Source organism: Aplidium turbinatum, chromosome 12 (genome assembly GCF_918807975.1).
Source record: "Aplidium turbinatum chromosome 12, kaAplTurb1.1, whole genome shotgun sequence".
NCBI lineage: Eukaryota > Metazoa > Chordata > Ascidiacea > Aplousobranchia > Polyclinidae > Aplidium > Aplidium turbinatum.
Window position 1 is genome coordinate 5,232,418 of NC_137483.1, and position 8,607 is coordinate 5,241,024.

Consider the following 8,607-nt stretch of genomic DNA (forward strand, 5'->3'; position numbering starts at 1 on the left):
TGTATCGTAGTGACAGTTTTTTTAGAGGTGTACGGCGTTGCATCTCGATTTCGATAGCCGCGGGCTAATTTTACAGGAATACACTTATTGAATAGACGTTTCGAGGAGTGTTTCTTTTTCGGTCACTACATGCAGACAAACGGATCCGGGAACTTTATGTTACAATTTTCCCACGAAGAGATTATGGTTTACCGCTGTGACCACCTGTAAGCAAAAGGTATAGGGAACATACAAAAAGTTTATTTTTTGTGGCGAGTTTGGGGGGGGCTTGAGCCCCCTTAGCCCCATGCTGGGTGCGCTACTGTCTGGTTGTCTGCAGTTATTTACTTTCATCATTTCACACTTCTTTTCGAATTTTTACAAGATTTTATAGGAGGCTTCACTTTAAATATTGGGTGGCAGTTATCTTTGGTGATCTTTATTCTTTCATTGCCATCCTAGTGCGCAAATTATTTGTGTTTATTCGCCAACAGAACAAAATAAACTGAACTCACACTTGATTTGCTTAACCTGAGCTTGTTCTGCAACAAATTGATGAGCATGACCTCCCTCCATTTTGTTCTGTCTTATATATAGGGTCCACAATATGTTTGTCATTAATTCCAGCATGCTTCTCATTCCTGTAATTTGCTTGATATTGTCAAAATTTTAATTTTTTTTGGTCCTTTTCATTCGTTTGCTTTGCAGTTATGAATCAAACAATCAATGTAAAAAAGAACTGCTTCGCAAAAATGCAAAGCAGCGTTGCCAGATGCTGGAAGCTGCTTGGCACCAAAAAGTAACTAAAATATCACCAGATTGCATTCAATTTCACCAGATATTTAAAACACCTTACATCAAGCAATTTGGCCTAAAAATACAAATAGTTTTTGAGACATAAGACTAAAATGAAACAAATATGCAAAACATATGTTTTGTCACACATTGCATACACGGATTATAACTGTAGCAGTCATAATTATCAGTATAAACATCAAAAGTTCTTAACCAAAAAAAGTTGTTGTTTTTACTTTAAAAGCGGAAACTGTTACTTGCAGGGTTAAAATGCACTCCGAGATGCAATAACATCCCGATGAAAAAATTTGAAAGACTTATGCATATCCTGCACAGGATATCCATAAAAATGAAACAATTAAGTGGCCACTGTATGCATGTGTAGCCTATGTAAGGTCACTGATGTTGATAAACTTCTAGTTTTGGGGCAAAAAACAACCTCCTTCACTAATTTTAAATATAAAACTTGCATTTTTGACAAGTTTTTTAGTAAAAAGAACTCTCCAAAAAGCATTGTCTTGCCACTGCCTGCAACCATGCCAGTGGCAAAAGCTACACGATTGCTGGTACAGTGCTGTTGTCAGATTCAAAAGATTGCTTGAAGAGCGCAAAACCTCTTGCAAAACGTTTTATGCACGAGCAGAGATTTTTTTGCTAAAAAGTTTAAAAAATTTTGAAATACCTTGAGTTGTGAATATTTCACCAGATTTCACCAAAACGTTGTCTGGTTCCAAAGTCAAAAAGCGTGGTACCAAAGACCTCTAAATTTCACCAGATTTTTTTTATTTGGTATCACATTTCTCCATCTGGCAACGCTGATGCAAAGTTGCAAAGAATGCAAACCAAAGATTGTTAAAACGGAGTTGCCAACTTGAAATTAAATTTTTAAGATTTCTTTCATGAATGATTCCGTAAAAGTGAAAATACTGTCAATAGCCTACTGTAATTCTTTCTGCTATTTTCAATTTAGTTGTATTGACAAATTTGTTTAAAAATAACTTCTGATTTGGTTCTTGTTTTTATAAAAATGTACCACTCTTGATTTGGCTATTCTAAAAGCGCCAAATATCCGGGTCTTCTTTTCTTCCGGACCAAATATCCGGAGAAGATCCGGATATTTGGTGCTTTTAGAATAGCCGAATCAAGAGTGGTAGGCTACAGTTTGTGCATATATATTTCTGACTAGTGGCCGCGACTCGGTAAATGGGCTGCTAGAAGCTGACCATAGAATCGACAAGGAAGACATTTTAATTTTCAGTTTTTGAAACTCATACTTTTTTCATATATCTTTTTTCCTTAATAATTGTGTAATGGTCTACTTTTTCGAAACCAACACTTTTTCTCTTAGGCAACAGCTTATGCTTTACTTTCATCCTTATCGATTCTACGGTCAGGTTCTAGTGTTTAGCCTACAGGCCGACCCCGACTTTAGTAAAGCCAAATTTTTCCAAACTTTTGAATCGGCTTTTGAATCAAAAAGTTTGTGTTATTTGATTTGATTGAATCTGTATCCTTGGACTGGGAAAGCTTTTTGCAGAACATATAGGCTAGACTAGATCCTTGCAGTTTCGCATACTGGTAGGCTATAGCTAGATAGGTTTTGAATCATTGACGCAGGCCGGTTATCGAGATTGACAGACCGAAGTTTCCGATTGTTGAAGTCTTGTTGCCAGGAGTTATTCCATCCATTGAATGCCGCTCAGTGACGATCGGTGAGGGAAAGCAAGGAAAGCAGTGCTTACCTGAGCGAAAACTATGCAAAATATAATGACTGATTTCTAGGTTTAACTTCTTATTATTTTTATCACGTCTATTTTAACTTGAAAATTACTGTATTCGTGACTAGAATTACTCGTAACGCTTGTGAGTAGTCTAAGTCCTCACCAAACCGCATGTCTTGCCTATAAATGCCAATTAACGCAAACGCTTCTGTCAGAAACAACCACTGAAGCTCCAGGGAAGCAACTATCAAAGTTACTTTCCCAGTTCAAAATGTCAAAAAACGCCTTCGTTTTATCCAATCCTCACTCGTTCTGCAAAACGTCACCAGCTGCTTAGCCAATCAGATGTGTTATAATTATGGTATGGTGAGACTTGCTTTCCCAGTGACGTCAATGCGTACATTCGCTAGAGCGGCTAGACTAACTCGTCAGAATAGTCTCTCGTCACGGTACACAGCACAGCATCATAATGCCAAAAAGCTTGTTGCTGTTTTTTGATGTCTCCTCGCCATGTACTTTAGCCTACTAGCTTTCATAGTCATGCCTTTGCCCTTTTTACAGCGTTGATATAACGTTACTTCGCCAATGAACGTTCAGGTGCGGATGCAATATTTAGTTCGGTAAGCTTCTATACGCAGGAGGCAAACTTATCCAGCTTTTTGTACAAATTGCTTGCGGTTGTAATGTTTAGGCCTAAGTGTTAGTGTTTGTAGTGTAGGCCTAACCATGGATTACTGAATTAGAAAGATTGGAGTCTTTAAATGCTGCTTTTCATGAGTGGTGCAACTTTTGCTTTCGTAACCTCGGCTAACTACTGGTGTTTAAAATCGTTCAAGATTTTAAAATTGATACAATATTCAAACCCTGAAATTCAGAGTTGTTTTACGTCAGTCATTAGGTGACGTCATAAAGGATGCATTGCAACTGTGACGTCACAATATATATATATAGTCAACGATGCACGCAATTTCAAAAAAGTGCAAAAACTGTAATAATACCAGATTTTTATTTCACATTTGATCTACAGTATAATAACAGATGCACTGCAGTAGACAGCTGGAACCACATAAAAGAGTGTCACCATGACAGAAAATGTTTATTTTCCTTTCATTGTCAGCCTGTTAATTAAATGCATCATATTTCATAAGCATATGAATACGCCAGAAGCAACATTTTGCTGTTTTGTTTTTATTTGCTGTTTCGAAAAAAATAGACTAAATGAAAGTAAACAATGAGCGTTCCATCATATGTGAAACGAGTCACCGAAACAAAGCAACAGTTAAATTTTTGGGATACGGCGAATGAAAACAACAGTGAATTTTTTCAGGATTGGCTGGATTTGCAATAACTGGTTAAAGATGTTTCGTCCCACTCAAATTTACCATAAACCTTCCATTCACAGCAAAATTGTCAGTTACAATAGCTGAAAAATGCACATGAAAACACTATGTTAGTAATGTATTTTTTAAAATCATCAAATAGCCTGTTACCGGTAGGCTTGTCAACGAGCACCTTTGGTTACTCAAATTAATACATAGTAGCCAACAAGGGTCAAAGCGTATAAAATATTACACTGAATACAAGAAATACAGAATTTGTAAAAATAAACATACAAACAGTGTTTGCATGCTTTAAACAGTTCTAGTCAATACTTTATATTTTGATTAAAGACATTATATTGATCACTTGAGATAATGTTTCAATTCTTCCATTTGTCAGTAATTAAGTGCTTAAAATCTTTGGAACTGATTGGATTGCTATCAACAAAAACTTTCAATTGCATACTTTCCTCTATAATAACAATTGCAGAAATAGATGGCATCAAAACATCATTCAATTGAATGTAGCACACATAGAGAATGTTATCTTCCAACCAGCCATGAAATCCTAAAAGGCACAATTAAAATATTAAATGTAAAATTTAAGCCAACAATATAGGCTACAAGTATTTTTGCAGAGTTATAGTAAAGTGCCAATGATGTGTTGAATAATTTTTAAACTAATTGATATGTGACCAATGAGGCTTATATGCAGTATGCACGGCATCACAAGTATTGCCACCTCCTTTACCACTGCATTAAAAAACAATTTTTAGTTTGAATAAAATGTCAGAATTAATATGCCATTGCCCTGACAAGGATCCATTTTGATAAGGCAGTGGCTATTTGACCGGCTCCGGTCTTTGAATCTGAAGCACTATTTGACCGGTCATGACGTCACTACATAAGCACTTTTTTCTTTTTCTCTTTTAAAGCAAAAGACGAGAATTAAGGGCTACTCAAATTAAAAACTGACCACAAAAATGCACTTCGGGTCAAAATTAAGTTAAAAAAAAGAAAAGAACGCTTCGGGTAGTATCGAACTCATTCCGTCGAACTCATCGTCGATCGAACTCAATAGCAGCCGGAGATGTATCGTACGTGCCACGAATCGAGTTGAATGGAACTTGTCGAATTTAGAACTTTTATTGGCGCTTCTCATTTTTTGCTTTGAAAGAGAAAAAAGTGCTTACGTATGTAGTGACGTCATGACCGGTCAAATAGTGTTTCAGATTCAAAGACCGGAGCCGGTCAAATAGCCACTGCCTTTTGATAAACCTAAAATGATAAAATGCTTTAGCTAACCTTTAGGTGTTTTCTCTTTGTTGAGTCCTGCTTCAATCTCACTTAAGGTAAAGACACGATCCTTCTCAAACATTTCAGCAATAGATTATATGTGACGTTGTTCCATTATATTAAGTCTAGATGTAGAGGTAGAATTCCCTGATTTTGAAGTTGATGGAGAAGACACAATATATTTAGGAAGATTTTCAAACACAGTTGGAATGGCGCAAGGTTTCAATATTTTGCAAACTAAGTTCTTCTTAAGTTTTTTCTGCCTTGTAACATTTTTATCTACACTGGTTGAAATGAAATCACTGGGTAGAAAGTGCAATGAACATATGCGACTACTTTTGGTAGGAGCAAAATTCTCACGACTGATATTCTTCAACCACAACTTCAACAAACTTGAATTGTTTATCGGATACCTATGAATTGAAACCCCAGAAGAAATTTTTGAAATTCCATAACCAATTTTACAATTTAGTGCTGAGCAGCAATATGGCATTTTTGAATCACAAAGTCAGCCTATGTTACACTAGTTCTGGAAATGGAATAAAGAAATAACTTTATTGCCTACGGTATATCATTGAAGTTCATTATCATTTAATAATGGAGTTCCATGACCAATTTTACAATGTAGTGCTGAGCAACAATATGGCATTTTTGAATCACAAAGTAAGCCTAAGTTACACTAGTTCTGGAATAAAGAAATAACTTTAATTGCCTATATCATTGAAGTTCATTATCATTAAATTTTGGAGATCCATGACCAGTTTTACAATTTAGTGCTGAGAAGCAACATGGCATTTTTAAATCACAAAGTCAGCCTAAGTTACACTAGTTCTGGAAGAAATAATTTTATTGCCTAGCCTATATCATTGGTTAGCAGAAAAAAATATGCATATGCAAATATAAAATATGCATATGCAAATATAAAATATCATATGCAAATATAGTAACCTAAATGAAGACCTTAACCCCTCAGTGTTCAGCTTGGTTAAAATAAAAACATTGCTTCATTACAAATCTACTAAAATATATTTCTTAAAATAATGTAAAAAACTACCCTACTGCCTGGCTGTACGGTACATTGCATGCAAGCACTTGGATAACCTAAACCTAAACCACTGTATCTGGTTGCACATGGTCATGAATCACAAGCAATGGAACTTCTGGACTACGGTACTGCTGAAAAATCCTTTAAGCGGAAAAGCAGACACTCCAATCCTTCTAATTCCGTGATCCATGGCCTAACTGAATATCTGAGAATGAACATTCATGACGATTTAAATATTTAGACAACTATTATTCCATGTCTAACACTGGATTTTGGTCCTGCAACGTTAAAATTAAGATTGTTCATGACTTCTAAACATTAAATGGATGTATGATCACGACATAGGCGAAACACAATTTGACAGATTTTTATTTTTGATTTGTTTTGGAAATGCTCTCAGAGCGCACCAAATTGGAAGTGTTTTTCAAAAAATTCGGGAGGAAGCCCTCCAGACCCCCCGCTGGAAGTGTTGCCTTCGGCAACACGCCTTCGGGCTTCGCCCGACGGTTACGCCCTTCGTGCCTACTACCTTGCTGCAGCATATTTCCAAGTTGCTTTCCCAACGGTTTAAGCCACCGAACGTCACTGATGCCGCTGAATGGAGAGCAGTCCTCAACATGCGTTGCTCAAGCGCAAATCCCGAGAGTCGAACCAGCGCCGCTTGATCTTGAAGCTTCTTCGTTCCAGAAGTCACGCGCTAACCAACTAAGCTATCGGGGCGGACATTTACGACATTGCAAGCAGTTTAAAATGGAAGTATTGTCTTATTGTTTATCTTTATCCTGCATTGCGGAAAGCGGACTTGAGCGCTATGCATCGGTGTACGCCTTCCGACATAGCCTACACCTGACCCACGCTGCAACCGACGGCAATGTCTGTTTCCGGTTGTCTACTCTACTTATGACTTAACTTTGGTAGGCTACTACCCATTACTCGAAATCATCACTGGGTAGTGGGTAGAGGCAATTATCGTGAAGTTTCTTGCCCAGAGAAACAACAGCAAGTGCGGGTGGCTGGAGTCGAACATGCAGGCTCTTGATTACGAGCCCAACGCGCTAACCATTCGGCCACTGCTGCCGACATTTACGACATTGCAAGCAGTTTAAAATGGAAGTAATGTCATATGCAAGCAGATTCGCTTTTTTTATAGTAGACTGCAGGTACAACGTTTTGTATCAAGTGGATTCGGCATTTTCTCAACGATCTCGACAAGCCAAAGTCCCTTCGACTTTACAGCCCTGATTAAATTTGGTTAGCCCCGATAGCTCAATTGGTTAGCGCGTCACTTCTGGAACGAAGAAGCTTCAAGATCAAGTGGCGCTGGTTCGACTCTCGGGGTGTGCGCTTGAGCAACGCACGTTAAGGACTGCTCTCCATTCAGCGGCATCTAATGGATAGAATAGTTTCCCGGCAACAAGACTTCAACAATCGGAAACTTCACTCTGTCAATCTCGGTGACCGGGCCTGCGTCAGTGATTCAAAGCCTCTACAAGTATGCGAAACTGCCAGGATTAAGCTCTGCAAGAAGCTTTCCCAGTCCGAGGATAAAAATTCAATCAATCAATCAAATGACTTGTAAACCCAACATATACAGAAATACAACACATCAACTTATCAAGGACTGTTGAATGGCTACCTGGATTATTTTCAACTAGGGATAGTAGAAGTAGGGGATTGCTCACTCAAACTGAAGATGGACAACTGGAGGGTCATAGTGTAATGACAAAATTTGGTGCAGCTGCAGCTTTATGTCTACGCTATGTGTTGCATATTCAGGTGCACCATATATGACCTGGCTGCGTGTGTACAAAGTGTGTATTACCAAAATGAATGTATGGAAATATGTGATATCATGTTTATTTCCAGTTATATTAATGTAGCGATGGATTTCACGCTACAGTGGTAATGGTAGTTAACCTCACACTGTAGTAGTAAGGTTCTGCCGATGTTCTAGCACCCAAAGTTTTAAGCAAAATACAGCGTTTCATTCGCTAAAAATGAATTTAAGTAAAAGCAAAGAAAACGTTTTGCAGTTTTGCCAATTTTTTAATTCCGCCGTGACTTCCAGCTGTCCATATCGCAAGAAAAATTATTAATTAAGCTTAGGTTAAAATGAGTCGTCCCGGTATTCCACTGTTCCTATTCTCAACAAACAGTTTTCAAAGTTTTTCATTTCGACTGCAAGTTTTTGTTTTAGCTTTATTCGAAATTGGTGAAAAAAAGCAAGTGGGCTGTCATCCAGAAATATCTCATGCTTTTACGCCTGTAATCGAACTGTAGGGACCGTGATAAATTTCCATTGTTTTTTAACTTTCTACAAAATGTAATTCTCCCATAATATTTGCGTTTTTTTGGAAGGTAACTTGTTTTGAGCAAAAAGTGGTTGATGGATCGTTTTCTACGCAACGACCCAACCGCAGCCTTTCACCAGTGATCCTGTTCAATAGCGATT